Raw genomic sequence first — 21,060 nt, forward strand, 5'->3', positions numbered from 1 at the left:
GTCCCCTTTCTAATTAGCACGGGGGGACTGGGAATCAAATCAAATGGCAGAGACAAATGTCATAGCCTCGCTTTTAAAAGGCTCTGCAGGTAAGATATGCAGCCCCCGGTTAAGTGATGGAATAGCTAAAATCTGTAGTTCCTTGCTAGCATACCAGGAAAGTATATTTGTGCGTAGTTTCTCACTTGCTTATTTTCACGTGTTCATGTCTAATTGCTGTTTCAGTGATATACGTCACTGATCTGGAATTAAATGATGCCTCCAGCATTTGAGGATTTGCAGAGAAAGTATGCGGGTCAGAGTTCATTGTGTGTAACTGTTCAGCCCTTCAATTGCTAAACAGGAAATTTGCTAGAAACTAATTTTTTTGTTAAAATATTACCCCAACAGTTTCTCTCAAAGTGACCAAATTTCATAAAAGAATTCCAGCCAAAGACTGTCACACTGAAAGCATAATGAATATTTTATGCAATTATGTATTTGCTTCATGTTTCAGTTTATACAAACAGCTTTTGTGTCAAAATATGTACTATGCTGTGTCTGTGTTAAGCTGATCGTGACTTCATTGGGAGTGTCAACAGTAATGACTTAATAAGAATGATTGTTGAAAGGCAAACCAGATCATGCAGCTCATTGCGTGGCAGTCAATGTCTTGGCTTAGATATTATCAGACATTTAACAAACTGTAGTTTTGACTAATCCATATTATGCAGAAATTTTAGGTAAACACTATCATTCTGTCTTTTGAAAGGTAGATAGAAAATAGCAATTGCATATCCTTTCCTCTAGGTTTGGTACATAGGTGATGGTAGATAAATACGTGGTACTCCATTTGTTTCTACTATAACAAAAACACCAACAAGGGTTCATATTTATTAACTACCTATTATGACAACCTCTCTTACTATACAAAGCATTTTATTGGCTAAACATCTTTAGGATAAGTGTCAATCCACTTCTGCAGCAGAACAGATTCGTAGTGGCTATGGCCATGCAATCTTGTAGGTGGCTAGGGCTGAATATGAGAACAAAACCCAGGTTTAAATTATAGAGTTGACTAAGAAGGGTCCTGCTTTTGCTTAAAATGGCTCCCGTGCATCTCATGCAATAGACTGAATCATAAAAAGGTGCATTTTGTGTTCTCCATGATTGTATAAAAATGACAGTTTTAAATACATAATATTTGAAAATGTGCATATATCATTAAATACATAAATGAAGCTAATTAACACCTGTTTCTTACATTCATGTTCATTCATGAAAACATTTAAAATACTCTCAACAATAATCAAGTGTAAAGTATATAATTTTTATATACATGGTCACCATGATCTCTATTTAGAGATGAAATTTGCCTTTTGACCAAGGGCAAAAATTACCTCCTACCTGCCTCAAGTAACTGCCATCCTACCCTCAACTTCTATGATTCCAACTTTCTCCAGATTCCACAGAAAGGTGGAATCAGACAGGATCATGCCAGGCTTATTTCACGAATTGTAACTCACACATACTCTCAAATTCATCAATGCTGTGAATCACAGGACCTCTTTCTTCATCAAGAGTCAATATATTCCAAAGTGCCTACTCTATTTCCTTTAATCACTGATACACATTTAAGTTGATCGCATGTCTTGACTGTTGGGAAGAATGTGGCGATGAACACGAACATACACATACCTCTAGCAATACTGATCTCAGCTCACTTGCATTCATAACCAGTGGTAGAATTTTCAGATCAGTGGTAGCTATACTTCAGTGTCTGTTGTCCATTCCCACATACAGTGTGTAAGGATTCGCACTTCTCCTAATCTGCACCAATGCTCACCTCTCAGGTCCGCAACAGCAGGCATCCCAGCCTCTGGAAGATGATACCTTATTGCAGTTTTATTTTGTGTCTCCATGATCACTAGTGATGTCTTACTCTTTTTGTATACCTTCTTTTAAAGAATATATTACTCTTTTGCCCATTTTTAATTCATTTTCTTGCCGTAAGTTGTCTGAATTCCCTTAATATTTTGAATATCAACCTCTGTCAGATGTTTGAGCAGCGATCATTCTGCACTTTGTTTCTTACTCCATTAGTTGCTTCCTTGGCTGTGACATTTTCAATTTGACATAATCTAATTAGTCTTTCCTTACTGGTGCTTCTGTGCATTAGAGCCACATCCAGAAGAAAAATCATTGACCAGATCACTGTCAGGAAGCTTTCACTTTTGTTATCCTGTAGAATCTCTTATTTGAGTTGAATTTTATATATGTTGCGACATTAGGAACTAATTTTATCCTATGTATGGATCTTTAGATAATTTACAAAACAGTATCCACTTTCTTATTTACCAAATTAATAATGATACCAAGTTTTACATCTTTGAAAGTTAAGTTCCAGTATTTGAATAATCTCATACAACTACTTAGTATTGCTTCTTCTTTCTCTTTCTCTCCTCTTTTCTCCTCTTTTATTTTCATTTCTTTTTCCTATATTTTATTCTTTTTAAAATTAGTGTCATAATTTTGTTTTAAGGTATGTATCATTTAGGAAAGTATATCCACATTTTCTTCTCTGCAGGATAGGCTTCTACTGCTGATGAAGCATCAGCAGATCACCTCTATCTTGGACTTGTTAAACTGGTCTGCTTCAGTTTGTCCTTAGTCTTAAAGTGTTTCCCTCACTCTTGAAATGGTTTTTCTGCACTTCACTAACGTTTCAACATGTTTAAAGTCTTTTTCTCTTTAGTCCAATGTGGCCTCAGATTCCAGTTTCTCAGGCCCTCCTGACTGTGAAATATGTACTCTGCAATCCAGCCTCTCCCCAGAAAACTTCTTCCATTTAAACTTCTTGGTGTGTTGTGCCCTGAGCTCGCTAGTGAGGTGCTGGGTAATACTCCAAACCTAGAAATGATGTAGTTCCCCTCTCTGGGACTGTATTCCCCAAATCCCACACAAGATGGCTCAGCTGACCTTCATCGTGACTCCGTACCGGTGAAACTGCCCCTTTCTAGTTGCTGCTGTATCTTGCAAAGCAACAGTGGCTAGCCCCTTTCCTCCTGCCCTGAAAAACACCTGTCTCATAGTGCTCAGGCCCCTGGGATCTCTCCTCTACTTACTGCATCAGTGCATTTAGTCCAACTTTACAGTTCCTTTTGATTATAGTATTTGTTCAGCGCAGGCTCTATCATTGTGGCTGGAACCAGAAGTATTGGTTGTTTGTACAGAGTGTCCTTAGGAGAACAGAAAGGAATCCTAAGACGACACTGGAAAAAAGGGGTGAATGCAAGAACAGTAGAAATGATTCTGCTGCTCTGGACCTAGGCAAGGAGCTGTCCCTCCCTTACCTGATGTTACCAAGTACTTGGGAGAGGCCAGGCTCCTGCTTGGCTACAAAGACTCAGTGACTGGGATAAAATAGAACAAAGAGAGGAGGTTTGTAAACAGTGTTAGCAATGGTGTTTACCAATAGTGTTTTTAAAGGCGCTAAAAGAAATATAAACAGTGAACATTAAATAAAAATAAGCTAACCTATATGTTTATTTTTTTTAAAAATATGAGGACACATTAACTGAAGTTTATTACACATACACATACCACAACACACACACATACATGAGCACACCACATATATATCTTCAGAATCTTGGAATACAGTTCCTTGGCTGGAAAAGTTTGGACCATTCTTCTATGTAATCCTACAACCCCATGGAAAGCCTTCCAACTGTACCAGCCTTCAATGACTTTCAGAAAAACTACAACCTAGTGCCAGCCTGTGCTTAAAGGTTCTTGTTCTTCAGTCTGCTGTGGGAAAATTTAGACCGAACCCCCATTCCTTATCTCACTTTATGCACACAGAAATGGCCAGTCACAAAGGTTCTCTTGTAGAGCAATAGTTATGGAAGGTGAAACACTTCCTCAACAGACATGTAAACAGCCTAGAAGTAGTAACTACCTAAATTCAATTGTTTTGAAAACTCAAGTAGCTACTCGTACAAAGTAGACGACTACAGACCAATGGGATTCTCATTACGTAAGTGGGTGAAAGTGTCTAACTGTAAAAAATACAAACAAGAGAATGAAAAGACATCAGCTCATTTTGAAATAAAAACAAAAGCCAGGAAGCAGTGGTTTGTATTTAGAAGGTCTGTGTAGCACAGGGCCTCTTCAGCTGCATTATAATGCAGAGCTTTAGAAGAACAGCTTACCTCATTCTCACAGGAAAAATCAAACTATATAAAATGTTTCTTAAGTTTGTTGAAAGGCTAACTACTGTGTTTTGTCCTGGTACTAATTTTTCATCATGTACCATCAGCATGTTTTCCATACTTGCCCTTATTTATAGCTCCTGGTGGCCATACACTGATTAATTTAGCCACTTCTGTCTAAGCAGATTGTGGTGAAGTTGCTTCACTGTTTTTTTTTTTTTTATGGTAAGATTTATAAATTTATTTTAATACAAATTCATCTGGTTTTGAGAAATCTTGTTTTCCTTCAACATAGAGATATATTTTTAATCTACTCTTATTCCCTCACTTCTTTTTTACTTTTTTATTAATTATAGTTTATTCACTTTGTATCCCAGCTGTAGACCCCTCCCTTATCCTTACCCAATCCCACCCTTCCTCCCTCATCTCCTCCCATGCCCTTCTCTAAGACCACTGATAGTGGAAGTCCTCCTCCCCTTCCATCTGACCCTAGCCTATCAGGTCTCATCAGGACTGGCTTCATTGTCTTCCTGTATGGTTTGGTAAGGCTGCTCCCCCCTCAGGGGGAGGTGATCAAAGAGCCTGCCACTGAGTTCATGTCAAAGACAGTCCTTGTTCCCCTTACTAGGAAACACTTGGACACTGAGCTGCCATGGGCTACCTCGGTACAGGGGTTCTAGGTTATCTCCATGCATGGTCCTGGGTTGGAGTATCAGTCTCAGAAAAGACCTCTGTGCCCATATTTTTTGCTTCTGTTACTCTCCTATGGAGCTCCTGTCCCCTCCAGGTCTTTCTATCTCCCCCTTCTTTCATAATATTCCCTGCTCAAAATTTGGCTATGAGTCTCAGCATATGTTTTGAAACACTGCTGGATAGAGTCTTTCAGAGGCTCTCTATGACAAGCTCTTGACCTGTTCCTTCTTTTCTTCATCTTCGGATGTCCGACTCATTTGCCTTTCTGGGTGATGATTGATCATCTTACCCAGGGTCCTCCTTTTTGCTTAGCTTGTTTAAGTGTACAGATTTTAGTATGTTTATCGTATGTTATCTGTCTAATATCCACTTATAAGTGAATGTATACCCTGTGTGTCTTTCTGCTTCTGGGATACTTCACTCAGGATGATCTTTTCTAGTTCCCACCATTTGCATGCAAATTACATGATTTCCTTGTTTTTAATTGCTGAGTAGTATTCCTTGTGTAAATGTACCACAATTTCTGTATCCATTTCTCCATTGAGGGACATCTGGGTTGTTTCCAGGTTCTGGCTATTACGAATAAAACTACTACAAACATGGTCGAGCAAATGTCCTTGTTGTATACTTGAGCATATTTTGGAAATATGCCTAGGAGTGGTATAGCTGGATCTTGAAGAAGCGCTATTCCTAATTGTCTGAGAAAGTGCCAGATTGATTTTCAAAGTTGTTGTATAACTTTAAATTCCCACCAGCAATGGAGGATTTGGGCTTGACATAAACAAATAAAATGATTGGAGAACATCCAAAATAACTTTTTTTTTTTATTTTATTTATTATTTTATTCAGTGTTCTGCCTGCATGCGTGCCTCAGGACAGCAGAGGGTATCAGATTTTACTACAGATGGTTGTGAGCCACCATGTGGTTGCTGGGAATTGAACTCAGGACCTTTGGAAGAGCAGACAGTGCCCTTAACGGCTGAGCCATCTCTCCAGCCCCCCAAAATAACTTTTTTAAAAATGAAGGCTGAAACTCAGATGCTCACGTAGCTACACACAAATATCGTATTGCTGTGCACAATGGGTGCTGATTTGTTATGCTATTATGGCCATGCAGCGATATAATGCCAACAATTTGAGGGGGAGAGAAAAAGGTTTTAATTCTGTCATATGGGGGTGGGGGGTCCTAATGATGACCAACCTATTAAAGTAGTAAATGTGCTCTGCATTTCTACTTCAATATTCTGCTCTAAATATGTAATCTGAGAAGTGTAAAATTTAAGCCACCTCTCTCTGTCTCTGTACTTCTTTGGTTAATATGGTTTAGTGGCTTCTAGTCTTCACTGTGGCATCCTTATCTGAGCTGCTATTTACACTTAAAAAAAAAGCAGTACCAACCTTCTGAAAGAGGCTCTGGATGAAAAACAAGGGAGCTTGTGAGGAGTGCTCACTCTCAGCATCTTCTAATGGCACTTGGGTGGTTCCTACTGCTGACCCACAGGGGCTTAAATCATGGTGATTTGTTACAACCAGTGTCTTCCCACTGTGCCTGTGATAAGCACCATCATTTTGTAATGTGCTTGCAAAACTGAATACTCCAGAGTTCTGATTTGCTTTTGCAAATCAGAGTGGTGGCATACACCTGTAACCCCAGCTACTTCGGAGACTGAGGCAGGAGGATTGCAAGTTCAAGGCCAACCCAAGCAAATGAGAAAGACCTTGTATCAAAAATAAAAGACTTTAAAAGGGCAGGGATATAGCTTAGTAGTAACTACTAACTTGGCATTGCAAGACCCTGGTTTCAGTTCCCAATACTGAAAAAACACACACGTTTCAGCATAGTCACATGTAATAGCATTTTTTAAAATGGTGAAAAGTGAACAAATGAAAGCATTATTTTTTTTATAAAAACATACACATTAAATATAATTTTTCTACAAAGCAAGAGGACCACAGGCCTTTTGAATCTATGATTTTGTCCCTTCAGTCCTCTGCTCCATATACTGCAGTGCTGGGAGGAGACTGTTAAGACTTAGTATTTTCAAAGTAGAATATACTGTCTTCCTGTACAAGCTTTTCCTATTCTTTCTTTTCTTTCCTCCTCACACCTACTGCCACATCCAAACCCACTTCACAGTTTGGTTTGGTTTTGTCTGTGTACACTCTCCCTCAGTGTTTTATATTTGCCTCAAGGCTTTCAACCATGTGCGGAGGTCAAAGGCCAATGTCAAATGTCTTCCTCCCTCAGTCTCTACCTTATTTATATTTTTGCTCTTGAATCAGAGTCTCTTAGTGACCCCAGAGCTCACTTTTTAGGCAATTGCCCCACAGTGCTGGGTTACAGACACATGTTGCGTTGAAATGGTGTCACATGCCATTTCAAGGATCTCTTTACTGGAGTCAGCATTGCCTCCAAGATTGGCCTATGCTCTTGAGAACAACCATCCTTCTCTCACTATCACATCTACCTAAAACATCTGTTGTGTAAATATGAAAACATTTAATACCATGTAACACACAGATGATACTACTTTAACTAGTTGGATTTATAAATATTTTCTTTTAAGGCTGATTTTATCTGTATCATATTTTTTAAAAATTGATTCCATGGGATGAGGCCAGAAAGCTATTTAAATTTATTTCCTTCTGTTCTTTTAACTTTTGCTTCTTTATCTTTCTTTAAGTCATTCAGAATCATTTTGTTAATGATCTGAGGTAAGACTCTTCCTTATTTTTCCCGTATGGTTAATGAATTTTCTCAGCATCATGACTGAATGAGGCCTTACTTTCCCTACTTACCACAGTGTCATGCCTGTCCCATGTTAGCTGTTCAGGTATGTGTACTTGTTTCTTGGATCATTCTTTGCTCTGTGATGTGCTTCATCTGTATTTGCACAGCAGCATCCTGTGCTTCTTGCTTCATGCTTGTGATAAGGCTCACGTTCTAGGGAAGCAGGGATCCCCGACTTTTCTTTATGTTTATAAGTATGAATTTCTTTGGATTTTTTTCTCTCATTTCTTCAAACTCATTAATCTGGATTCCTTTCTTGAGGAATGCGCATCGGTGTAATTTTTGCTTCTTTAAGTAATTTGTCATCACTTACCCCCGGTTGTTTAGTGTCTTCTTTTTGTCTTTTGTGTTCTTCTGTTTCACTATAATATGTCTAGGTCCTCTCTTCCTCCCTTTCTCCCTGCCCCAGTGTTTCTTTCTGTCTTTCTCTACTCCATCTCCCCTCCCCTTCCTTTTCTATCCCCTTCTTATCTATCATAATTAACTCTATTTATCAATCATTATACTAGCTAGTTTTATGTCAACTTGACACAAGCAAGTCAATTGAAAAATGTCCCCACAAGATGAGCCTGTGGACAGTGCATTTTCTTAATCACTTATTGTTGAAGGAGGTTAAAACTCACAGAAGCCTGTGCCAACACTGGGGTGGCCATCCTAGGTACTGAGAGAAAACAGACTAAGCAAGCCATGGGAACACACCAATAAGCAGCCCTCCTCCATGGCTTCTGCCTCAGCCCCTGCCCTGTTTGAGTTCCTGCCCTGATGTTCTTCTGCAATGGGTTGTGATGCAGGACTATAAGCCAAAACAAATCCTTTATTCCTTAAGTTGCTTTGGGTCAGTGTGTTTTAATACAACAATAAAAATCCCCAGACAATAATCAGCTATACATATATCTATTGTATTTACCAACTTATTTGGTCTTTCTTCATTGGTCCATTGTGTATCAAAAACTCCTGGATGTGTCTGAAGAAAATCTATAAGCCTATGAAATATATGAATATGATATATCATATACCACACTTTCAGGGTCTCACTAGGAACCACCAAAACATATATGGCTCACAAGAAACCCACAGATAGCAACAATTACAGAAATCTACAACCAATAAAATTGTAGAGTTATGAATCTCAGTCCCAACTTATACATCAACAATGTGTCAGAGATTATGGAAAAAGCAGAAGTGGAAGAATTGTAAGATCCAAGGCTCAGATGGTGTGCTGTAAGATTGCGTCTCTTGTAAAGTAAGAAGCCACACACATAAACATCTCACTAACATGACTCCTAAACATGAGATGACCAAAACAACAGCCAAGACATGCTAAGGTGAACAGGTAAAAGCCAAGGAGGCCTAAACGCTGCACAAAGAACCAGAACCATCTAAGAAATGCTGAAAGTGGGAGAAATAGTGTTCCAGGGAAGAGCACAGCAATTGATTATCCAATACAAAATGGTCTGCCCTGAAAAACATGCATACAGATGACATTATACAGTCTGAGCAGGTTGTATCTATGTATGTATAAATATGTGCGTATCTGTGTGTGTGTTTGACTACATAATATTTATAAACAATATATAAATAATGAATGAAAATGTTCATAAATTTGAAAGAGAATAAAAAGAATTATATGGGAGGGCTTGAAGGAGGAAAAAAAAGAAGAGTTGATATAATTGCAATCTCAAAAATAAAAGAAATACTTAAAAAAAGAAAAAGAAACAAGCTGGCATGGTGGTTCATGGATATAAACTCAGAATTTGGCTAGGAGGATCACAAGAGTTCCAGTACAGCCTGGACTACAGAGTGTAATGTCTCAAGTTTGTTCATCTAATTGATCAATTAATAAAACTGTATCGAGTAATGAATCCCAACCATAAAAGAAACAAGATCACACAGTATGATTCCATTCATGTGTGATCTAGAAACAACCTATATTTACATAGAGTGAGAGAAAGCAGAGCACCAAATGCATCAGGCAAGGATAGGGAAGAAGAAGCATGAGCACTAAGGGATAGGAAGGAACATTATAATCAATTATATACAATTATATCGATTATATATATATTTATTTAACTAAATTTGATTTTTAAAAGACTCCTGATGATAATTCTATTGGAATTTAATGCTTAGTCTCTGTCTTCTCTCTCTCTTTCTTGCTCTCTCTTTGTGTGTATGTGTGAATAAATAAAATAAGTCTGACCACAAATAAAACCAAATGTAATGATTGTATCTGCCTCATTCTTATCTTTTTTTTTAGTAATTACACTTTATTCACTTTGTATCCTCCAATAAGCTCCACCCTCTGCCCCTCCCAGCCTCACCCTCCCCCCTCCCCCATTCTTCACGCATGCCCCTCCCCAAGTCAATTGATGGGGAGGTCCTCCTCTCCTTCCTTCTGATCTTAGTCTATCAGATCACATCAGGAGTGGCGGCATTGTCATCTTCTGTGACCTGGTAAGACTGCTCCACTCTCAGGGGGAGGTGATCAAACAGCAAGCCAATCAGATTATATCAGAGGCAGTCCCTCTTCCCATTACTATGTAACCCACTTAGGCACTAAGTGGACTACATCTGTGCAGGGATTCTAGGCCTGGTACTTGGTTGGAGTATCAGTCTCTGGGAAGACCCCGTGTTAAAATTTCTGGTTCTGTAGCTTTCCTTGTGGGGATCCTGTCCTCTCCAGATTTTACTATTTCCCACTTCTTCAATAAGATTCCTTGCACTCTACCCAAGAGTTGACCATAAGTTTCAGTGATAGTCTGCAGGGCAGAGCCTTTCAGAGGCCCTGCCCTTCATAAGTCTCAGTGATAGTCTGCAGGGCAGAGCCTTTCAGAGGCCCTCTGTGGCAGGTTCCTAGCTTGTTTCCTGTTTTTTTTCTTCTTCTGATGTCCATCTTCTTTTCCTTTTGGGATAGGGATTGAGCGTTTTAGTCAGGGTCCTCTCTCTTGATTAGTTTCTTTAGGTGTACAGATTTTAGTAGGTTTATCCTATGTTATATGTCTATATGAGTGAGTATATACAGTATGTGTCTCTCTGCTTCTGGGACAGCTCACTCAGGATGATCCTTTCCAGGTTCCACCATTTACCTGCAAATTTCATGATTTCCTTATTTTTCATTGCTGAGTAATACTCCGTTGTGTAGATGTACCACAATTTCTGCATCCATTCTTCAGTTGAGGGGCATCTGGGCTGTTTCCAGCTTCTGGCTATTACAAATAAGGCTGCTACAAATATGGTTGAGCAAATGTCCTTTTTGTGTACTTGAGCCTCTTTTGGATATGTACCTAGGAGTGGTATGGCTGAATCTTGAGGAAGCACTATTCCTAACAGTCTGAGAAAGCACCAGATTGATTTCCAGAGTGGTTGTACAAGTTTACATTCCCACCAGCAGTGGAGAAGGGTTCCCCTTTCTCCACAACCTCTCCAGCATGTGTTGTCACTTGAGTTTTTGATCTTGGCCATTCTCATGGGTGTAAGGTGAAATCTCAGGGTTGTTTTGATTTGCATTTCCCTAATGCATTTCCCTAATGGCTAATGAGGTTGAACATTTCTTTAAGTGCTTCTCTGCCATTCGATATTCCTCTACAGAGAATTATCTGTTTAGCTCTGTTCCCCATTTTTTAATTTACTGCTTTTTTTGGTTTGCTGCTTTTCAGCTTCTTTAGTTCTTTATAAATACTGGATATGAGCCCTCTGTCAGATAAAGGGTTGGTGAAGATTCTTTCCCAATCTGTAGGCATTCGTTTTGTTTTGATGATGGTGTCCTTTGCTTTACAGAAGCTTTTCAGTTTCATGAATTCCCATGTATTGATTGTTGCTCTTAGAGCCTGTCCTGTTGGTGTTCTGTTCAGGAAGATTTCTCCTGTGCCAATGAGTTCAAGTGTATTCCCCACTTTTTCTTCTAACCTATTTAATGTGTCTGGTTTTATGTTGAGGTCTTTCATCCACTTGAACTTCAGTTTTGTAAATGGTGATAAGTATGGATCTATTTGCATTTTTCTACATGTAGACATCCAGTTAGACCAGCACCATTTGTTGAAGATGCTGTTTTTTTTTCCATTGTATGGTCAGGTATTCATAAATCTGTAGGTTTATTTCTGGGTCTTCTGTTCCCTTCCATTGATCCACCATTCTGTTTCTATGCCACTACTATGCAGTTTTTAAAACGGTTGCTCTGTAGTACAGCATAAAATCAGGGATGGAGATACTTCCAGAAGATCTTTTATTGTAGAGGATTGTTTTAGCAATTCTGGGTTTCTTGTTATTCCATATGAAGTTAAGAATTTTTCTTTCCAGGTTTGTAAAGAATTGTGTTGGTAATTTGATGGGCATTGCATTGAATCTGTAGATTGCTTTTGGTAAGATGGCCATTTTTACTATGGTAATCCTGTCAAGCCATGAGCATGGGAGCTCTTTACATCTTCTCATATCTTCTTCTAATTCTTTCTTCAGAGACTTGATTTTTTTTCATACAAGTCTTTGACTTGCTTGGTTAGGGTTACTCCAAGGTACTTTATGTCATTTGTGGCTATTGTGAAAGTGTTGTTTCCCTAATTTCTTTCTCAGCCCTATTGTCTTTTGTATACAGGAGGCAGACTGATTTTTTTTTTTGGTAAATTTTGTATCCAGCCACTTTGCTGAAGGTGTTTATCAGCTGTAGGAGTTCCCTGGTAGAATTTTTAGGGTCACTCAGGTGTACTATCATATCATCTGCAAATAGTGATACTTTGACTTCTTCCTTTCTGATTTGTATCCCCTTGATATCCTTCAACTGTCTTACTGCTCTAGCAAGGACTTCAAGAACTATGTTGAAGAGATATGGAGAGAGTGGGCAGCCTTGTTTTGTCCCTGATTTCAGTGGGATTGCTTTAAGTTTCTCTCCATTGAGTTTGATGTTGGCTATAAACTTGCTGTATATCGCCTTTACTATGTTTAGATACGTGCCTTGTATCCCTGATCTCTCCAATACTTTAAACATGAATGGATGTTGGATTTGGTCAAATGCTTTTTCAGCATCTAAGGAGATGATCATGTGGTTTTTATCCTTCAGTTTGTTTATGTGGTGGATCACATTGATGGATTTCCGTATACTGTACCACCCCTGCATGCCTGGGATGAAGCCTACTTGGTCATAGTGGATGATATCTTTTCTGTGTTCTTGGATTCGGTTTGCAAGTATTTTGTTGAATATTTTTGCATCAAAGTTCATAAGGTAGATTGGCCTGAAATTCTCTTTCTTTGTTGGGTCTTGGTGAGGTTTAGTTACCAAGGTGACTGTGGCTTCATAGAATGAGTTTGGTAATGCTCCTTCTGTTTCTATTTTGTGAAATTGTTTGAAGAGAACTGGAGTTAGCTCTTCTTTGAAGGTCTGGTAGAATTCTGTGCTGAAACCATCTGGTCCTGGGCTTTTTTTTGGATGGGAGACTTTTGATGACCGCTTCTATTTCCTTGGGGGATATAGGACTATTTAATTGATTTACCTAGTCCTGATTCAGCTTTGGTGAGTGGAATCGATCAAGAAAATCTCCATTTCATTTAATTTTCAAATTTTGTGTCATATAGACTTTTGAAGTAAGTCCTAATGATTGTTTGGATTTCTTCAGTGTCTGTAGTTATGTGTTCCTTTTCATTTCTGATTGTGTTGATTTGGATAGTGTCTCTCTGCCTTTTAATTAGCTTGGCTAAGGGTTTGTCGATCATGTTGATTTTCTCAAAGAACCATCTCTTTGTTTCATTGATTCTTTGAATTGTTTTATTTGTTTCTAACTGATTGATTTCAGCCCTGAGTTTGATTATTTCCAGCCGTCTACTCCTTTTTGATGTTTCTGCTTGTTCTTTTTCTAGGATTTTTAAGTGAGCCGTTAAGTTGCTTGAATGAGCTGTCTCGAATTTCTTCTTGAAGGCACTTAGTGCTATGAACTTTCCTCTTAGCACCGCTTTCATTGTGTTGCACAAGTTTGGGTATGTTGTGTCTTCATTTTCATTGAGTTCTAGGAAGACTTTAATTTCTTTATTTTTTCCCTGACCCAGCTGTCATTTAAGTAGCAAGTTGTTCAGTTTCCATATGTGTGTAGGCTTTTTGCTATTTCTGTTGTTGTTGAGGTCCAGGTTTATTCCATGGTGATCAGACAGGATACATGGGATTATTTCAATCTTCTTGTATCTGTTTAGGCTCACTTTGTGACCAACTATATAGTCTATATTGGAGAAGGTTCCATGAGGTGCTAAGAAGAAGGTAAATTCTTTTGTGTTTGGGTGTAAGGTTCTGTAAATGGCTGTTAGGTCCATTTGATTCATGACCTCTGTTAGAGACATTGTTTCTTTCTTTAATTTCTCTTTTGTTGTCCTGTCCTTTGTTGAGTGTGGGGTGTTGAAGTCTCCCACTACTAATGTGTGGGGATCTATGAGTGGTTTAAGTTTTATCAATGTTTCTTTCACAAATGTGGGTGCCCTTGTATTTGGGGCATAGATGTTCAGGATTGTGATATCTTCCTGGTGGAATTTTCCCTTAATGAGTATGAAGTGTCCTTTTCCATCTCTTTTTATTAATTTTGATTGAAAGTCTATTTTATCAGATATTAGAATGGCTACTCCTGCTTGCTTCTTGGGTCCATTTGCTTGGAAAGCTGTCTTCCAACCTTTTACCCTCAGGTAATGTCTATCTTTGTGCCTTAGGTAGGTTTCTTTTATCAACAGATTGCTGGGTTTTGTTTATGTATCCATTCTGTTAGTTTGTGTCTTTTTATTGGAGAATTGAGTCCATTGATGTTGAGAGATATTAATGACCAGTGGCTGTTAGATCCTTTAGTTTTGATGTTGGCTGTGGTCATAAGGTTGCGTGCTTCATTGCTTTTTGTTTTACTGTAGTGAGGTTAATTATTTCCTGTGTTTTCTGAGGTTAATTATTTTCTGTGAAAGTAGTTAGTTTTCTTGGGTTGCATTTTCCCTTCTAGTGTCTTCTGTAATGCTGGGTTTCTGTGTAGGTATTGTTGAAATGTGTTTTTGTCATTGAATATCTTGTTTTCTCCATCTATGAGGACTGAGAGTTTTGCTGGGGATAGTACCCTGGGCTGACATCTGTGTTTTCTTAGGGTCTGCATGATATCCATCCAGGCCCTTCTGGCTTTCATAGTCTCTGTTGAAAAGTCAGGTGTGATTCTGATGGGTTTGCCATTATATGTTACTTGGCCTTTTTCTCTTGCAGCTTTTAATATTTTTTCTTAGTTCTGTATAGTTACTGTTTTGATTATTATGTGGCAGGAGGATTTTCTTTTCTGGTCTAATTTATTGGGTGTTCTGTAGGCCTCTTTTATTCTTATTGGCCTCTCTTTAAGTTGGGAAAATTTTCTTCAGTGACTTTGTTGAAAATATTTTCTTGGCCTTGGAGCATTGAATCTTCTTTTTCCTCTATTCCTATTATTCTTAGGTTTTGTCTTTTCATATTGTCTTGAATTTCTTGGATGGTCTGTGTCAGGAGTTTTTTGGATTTAACATTTTCTTTGATGGATACATCGATTTCTTCCATTGTATCTTCCACACCTGAGATTCTTTCTTCCATCTCTTGTAGTCTCTTGGTTTAGTCTGTTAAAGAGGCTTACCTCTTTAGTTCCTGTTTTCTTCCCTAAATTCTTCCTCTCCATTATTTCCTCCATTTGTGTTTTCTTTAATTTTTCCAATTCTATCTTTAGATCTTGAGTTGTTTTGTTTACTTCCTTCACCTGTCTGATTGTATTTTCCTGTTTTTCTTTTAGTTCCTTCAGCTCTATTTCTTTTATTTCTTTCACTGATTTAATTATTTCTTCTCTGAAGACCACAAACTGTTTGGCTGCATCTTCTTGTATTTCTTCACAGATGGCCATAATCTGCTTGTCTTTAACTTCCTCCATTTCTTTATGGATAGCCATCATCTGTTTTATTTATTCTTCCTCTAATTTTTTACATATTTTATATATGTTTCCTCTATTACCCTCTTCATCAGCATAGATGTAAGTTCATCTTCTTTATTTTTTATTATGCTGCGTTGTCCAGGGCTGTTCGCCCCTGGATGGCTGGGTTCTGGAGATGCCATATTGCTCTGTCTTTTGTTGGTTGAGCTTTTACGCTGACCTCTACCCATTGGGCTGTTTTAGGTGTTGGCTGTTAGTTTCTGTGCTTCCTGGAGTCCTGAGGTAGGGAGAATCCCCTTGGCAGGAAGATGATTTTTCCTGAAGGAGGCCTCCTCTGCTTTTTGGTATGGTCACTGTATGGCCAGTGTTTCTCAGGTATTGCCACTGCTCACCTCAGGCGTATAGACCTGAGTAGTAGCTGTGGTCTTTGTTAGTCAGGGGGGCTCTCCTCTCACCCATAGAAATCCTCAAGACAGCTGCCCTGCTGCTGGGTTTCTCCTTGTTCTGAATTTAGTGAGCTGCTGCTGTTGTTACAGTTTTCTAGGCACAGCCCTTTGAAGAACCTACTGATTCCCTAGCTGTGGGGTTTTCTCCCAACAGGGAAACTCACTCTGTTATCCTGGGGCACACAGTTCTGTCTGGGAAGGTGAGAGGAGCACCTAGCAAGTCTCTGGGCCAGAGGCTGAGTGCTCCACTCTAGGCTGGGAGATTGTGCACCCAAGTTTAAGATGGCGGTTGGGGGTACCGCTCTGGTCCGGAGGCGCTGCTCTATGATCTGGGCTGGCAGTGTGTGTCCTCTTCTGAGCCAGAGGCTGTGCACGCCTCTCTGGGCTGGCAACTAAGGACTCTGCTTTGGGTCAGAGGCTTGGCACCTCACTCTGGACTATAGGCTGTGCCCCCCAGTCTGATATGGTCACTGGGGTGGCCGATCTGGGCACAAGGTTGTGCACGCCGATCTGGGCTGGCAGCTGTCTCTGCTCTGGTCGGAGGCTGAGCGTCTCACTTTGGGCCAGAGCCTGTGTGTAGGTCCTGGATGGCGGCTGGGAGCACCGCAGGAGGCTGTGTGCGCCGATCTTGGGCGGCAGGTGCACCCGTTGTCGCCAGGACCTTTACCAGCTATTAACTGGGTGACCTGAGGTTGGTCCCAATTAATTTCCACACTGTAGGCTTTCCTCTCACCTGGCAATCACAAATGCTGGTGTTTTAGGTCCCTCAGTTCAGTCTTTTGGTGGCTGTGCCAACACTACTGTCCTGCTCCTCAGACACAGTGTCCTCCCGGCGCCGCCATCTTGTCGCATCCCCCCATTCTTATCTTTTTAAACACCTCCAGATTGTAAGAGTGAAATTTGTAAAATATAAATTGCATCCTATTATTCTGTTACATAATACATTTCAGCGGTTTTCTGTGAGGTGCCAGTAAATGTGGACTTCGTAACATAACTTTTGAAGTCCTGTGCGTTTCTTCACTGCCTGCCTTCCCAGGCCACCTGGTGCATGCTGTGTTGGCACGAACTCTAGCCTGTCTCATTGTGAACCCTGATGCCTTTCAGGGCTCCCGGCTTATGCACCTGCTCCCCTGCTCACAATGCTGCTTCTCTGGCTTCACCTGGCCACATGCTGGTGTTTCCCCCCCCACCCACTTCCTTGCCATGTTTACCTTTTGCAGAGCGTTTTTATAGGACACAAAATCATTTGGATTGCATCTTTTCTTACTCATAGTCAGTGTCTCCTAATAGCACACTTACTTCATGAAGACTGTATTTCTTATATCCTACACTGCTACCCCAAGTGGCCAAGTGTATTGCTGACATAAGGTATCCTAATGAGGTAAAGGGCAAGGGCTTACGGGTTGTAGAGAATTGTCTAAGGTGAAAGCTACAGGGATTTAGACTTGCATCCCTAAGAAGCAACAAAGCCAAACAGAATGTTAACATATTCAAAAGGAAAACAGTGAAGAAAAACCAGTTTTGCTGAAAAGCTTCACCGAATTTCAGAAAAGGGGATTTCCAAGAGTCATGTGGTGACTTTAAACTGAACAATGGAAACAAGAGCTTGCAGTGTGAGTGATATAAGTCCTCCAGGCAGAGGATTAAAGAGTATCTGTCTTTGAATCCTAGGTAACATACCATGTTCTACAGAGATAGGTCAACTCATAAAATACTACTGCCCCAGAGCACAAAGAAGCCACCAGTCACTCTTTATATTTCCTGGGTCATGATGCTGCTAATTTGAGGGTGGCATCAGAGCTCTCTCTGCAAAGGCTCAGGGAACAAAGAAGGGATAGAAATTTTGAAAGAGCCTGAGGCTGGGGAGTACAGCTTCAGAATTGTGTCAGTTATCTGATGAATTCTCAGAGCTTTGGTTGTCAACATGAGACCTGCACAAACTGATCTAGTCAACATTATAGCATGTGTGGTTGGGGGTAGGGGACGGATCACAAGATCCCGCTCCTTGTTGGGAAACTATGGGCACTTAGTGGCAGGTCGGAGAGAGCGAGTCAATTTTCTTAAGAGGTGATACCTCTAGTAGGTTTCTCCTGCTACAGTGGACAACCACTGTATGCAGCTGACCCTAGTTCAACTCAGTAGGGTGTGTGTGTGTGTGTGTGTGTGTTTGTGTGTTCTTTCAAAAAAGAGGCTGTGAAGGTTAAATCCAATTAGGGGGAGGGACTCAGAATGAGTTTGGGGTGAGAAGTGGATTTGAATCAAAATAATGCATTCATGTATGAAGAGAAAAAAAGAAAACCATTCATTAGACAAAAAAAAGTTTTGAGAGGTGAAATGAATTTAAATTGGCAAACCCAGGCCTCTAGAAAAAAAATGGTTTACGTGTGGTTATAAGATATTTCACCAGTGTGTAATCCAGCCATCTGTTGTCTTCAGTGGTGAGGTGTGGGGAGCAGATCAGAAATATAGATGATTAAATCTTTCCAGTTATCTTTCTCACATCTCCTCTTCAGCATTAACTTGAAGTGTCCAAGTGGAAATGCATATCTGTCCAGGTCTGAACCCTAGGTCTCTAATATACAAAGTCAAGCTTTAACTCATTTCTCTTTCTTTATTATTCATTCATTCACTCACTTATTCATTCAGTGTGTGTGTTTGTATGTGTGTATGTTTTTAAGTGTGATATGTGTATGTATATGTGCAGGTACTTATGACTCTAAGTGTACATGCATGGAAACCAGAGATCAGCTTCAAAACACTGTCTGTCTTGATTGGTGGTAAAGTCTCTTGCTGCAAGTTGGGGCTTGCTGACTTGACTAACTCATTGGCTGGAGAACTCCAGGGATGCTCTGGCTCCCCTTCCCAGCACAGGAGCACCACACCCAAATGTTAGTAAGGGAGGCTGGGAACTGAAGTCAGATCCCCATGCTTGCTCAGCATACACATTGCTGACTGAACTATCTCCCTGGGGTCGAGTTCTGTATTTTTATGTCAGCCCTATCAAATGCAAGTGTCACTGTGAAAAACATTGAGTTTCATGTGCCTTTGAGCTGCGTCTGGCCTAGATAATTTCTTGCATGACTAAGCTATCCTGAATTTATGGCATTTAGCTGCATGCTTCCTAGAACTGAGACTGACTAGATCCTTCAAGTGAAACCTTTGATTTAGCAGCATCTTGTACTGTTGGTGTGACTACAATTTGATGAAATTCGAGTCAAGACTATATGGGGAAAGGGAGTTTTTCCAAGGAAAGTACTTGCTTTAAATTTAGTCCTTGTTTCAATGTGAAGTAAAATTGGGCTGCTAGGAAGCAGTTTTCTTTTAAAAACGATTTACCAAATAGTAATAATTTTAAAAATTAGATCTGACAACCTGGATTCTTAGTTCTCCAAGAGTAGCCTGTGTGTAGGTATACATCTGCTTTACAACATAATTAATACTGCCTCACTCTGAGAGAAGTATTCTCAGAAAATTGTACATCGAAGGACTCACATGTGATTTTTATCATGTCAAGTTTCCTTGTCACTTGTGGCCCAGCAAGATGTCTTGGTTTTTCAGTTGTCTGTCTTAAAATTTCCTCCTTTAGGAAGCAAAGATAAAAGTCTTCAAAATGGCCTGCAGTCAGCCTTTTTCACCTACTGTTAGAGAGCTTAAGAGAGAATTGGGCAGGGAGAACTCAGCTGGTGGCAGACTGGAGCTGCTCCGTGTATCCAAAATTAGGTTTAGAAGCTTTCCTCATACTGAAGATTTTAGGTGGTTTTAGAAGGCAAACTTGGTACCTTGAAAGCAAAGATGTCTCCTATAGCATCTCCAGAGCCCAGGGATGTCTTGATTCTCATGGTGTTTGAATGGACTTTATAGATGAACTTCTCAGAATTGAGGCCTCTTACATCTGACTTTAGCAAAGCCTCCCTGTGGCTCTTTCTATGCCTTTTACTAGTGTGTGTGTGTGTGTGTGTGTGTGTGTGTGTGTGTGTTTATGTTTATGTGTGTGTGTGTGTGTGTTTATGTGTGTGTGCATGTGTGTGTGTGCATGCATATGTGTGCAGGAGTTTATGGGGAATGGGGGGTGGTTAGAGGACAACTTTTAGGCCTTTGCTCTCTTCTTCTACCACTGTTTCTAAGGATTGAACCTGGGTCACTGGCTTTATTTGGTGTTGTAATAATAATTTAAAAAAATGAGCTATGTATTATTTGCCCTATGATTTCATGATGGTATAATTATCTAACCTGTTATCACAAATAAAGAGAGAGAGACACCTGTTAGATTTTATAATTGCCTTATTTTTACCTTGGGCTGGGCAGATATTTTACCTACACTGTCTAAATAATCTCACCATCCACCTCCTGGCCCTCATCCAATGCCATTCACCTTAACCATCTTCATCTGGTCTACCTTCCATAATCCCACTATTCTTGCTTATATTTTTATTTTGGTGTTTTTTCCATCCACACCATCCTTAGAGTCCTTCTGTCTTCCCTATGTGGTTCCCTCTCGAACTAACCCATTGTAGTGTCCTCCTTCCTCCCCCTTCCCGTCTGTCTGTCTCCTTCCCTTGATTCTCCTGTCCTCAAAAGCCCATGAACCTTAGCCATGCTTATCCCATTCTGCCCTGCCTAGGTATAGGCAGTTTAATCAACCAATCAGGTTTGTCTTAGGCAGGTTCACACAACAAGGATAGGTATGTCTGGGGAGTAACCAGATCTTGAGGACTAGCATCAGAACAACCCCCAGCAGTTTGGCAAGAACTCTTACCTACTGAGCCATCTCAAGGGCAACACCCATCTCATTGCTTCATTCTTTGCACTATGATTGGTCTCAACTACTTTCACTGTTAAAGATCTTAGTAAAGGCTGGCTCAATAGATTCCACTGAATACATGTCTCTGAATACATATTTCTGCTAATTCTGACATTATGTTTCTCTTGCCTACATCTCTGCTTCAGCAAGACAAGTTTGTAATCCCAAAAACCATCAAAGGAAGAAAATTATTCTTATCTCTTCGCAAGCTACAGAGTGGCTCTTTGAAAAACTTCTTACATTAGAATTAGTG

General features: G+C 39.8%; 1 protein-coding gene across 1 annotated transcript in view; it reads left to right on the plus strand.

The window, feature by feature from the left end:
- Kcnh8 (potassium voltage-gated channel subfamily H member 8) overlaps positions 1–21,060 on the plus strand; it is a 410,173-nt gene that overhangs the window by 342,538 nt on the left and 46,575 nt on the right. The window lies entirely within an intron of this gene.

This window comes from Meriones unguiculatus, chromosome 16 (assembly GCF_030254825.1).
Source record: "Meriones unguiculatus strain TT.TT164.6M chromosome 16, Bangor_MerUng_6.1, whole genome shotgun sequence".
NCBI classification, from domain to species: Eukaryota; Metazoa; Chordata; class Mammalia; order Rodentia; family Muridae; genus Meriones; species Meriones unguiculatus.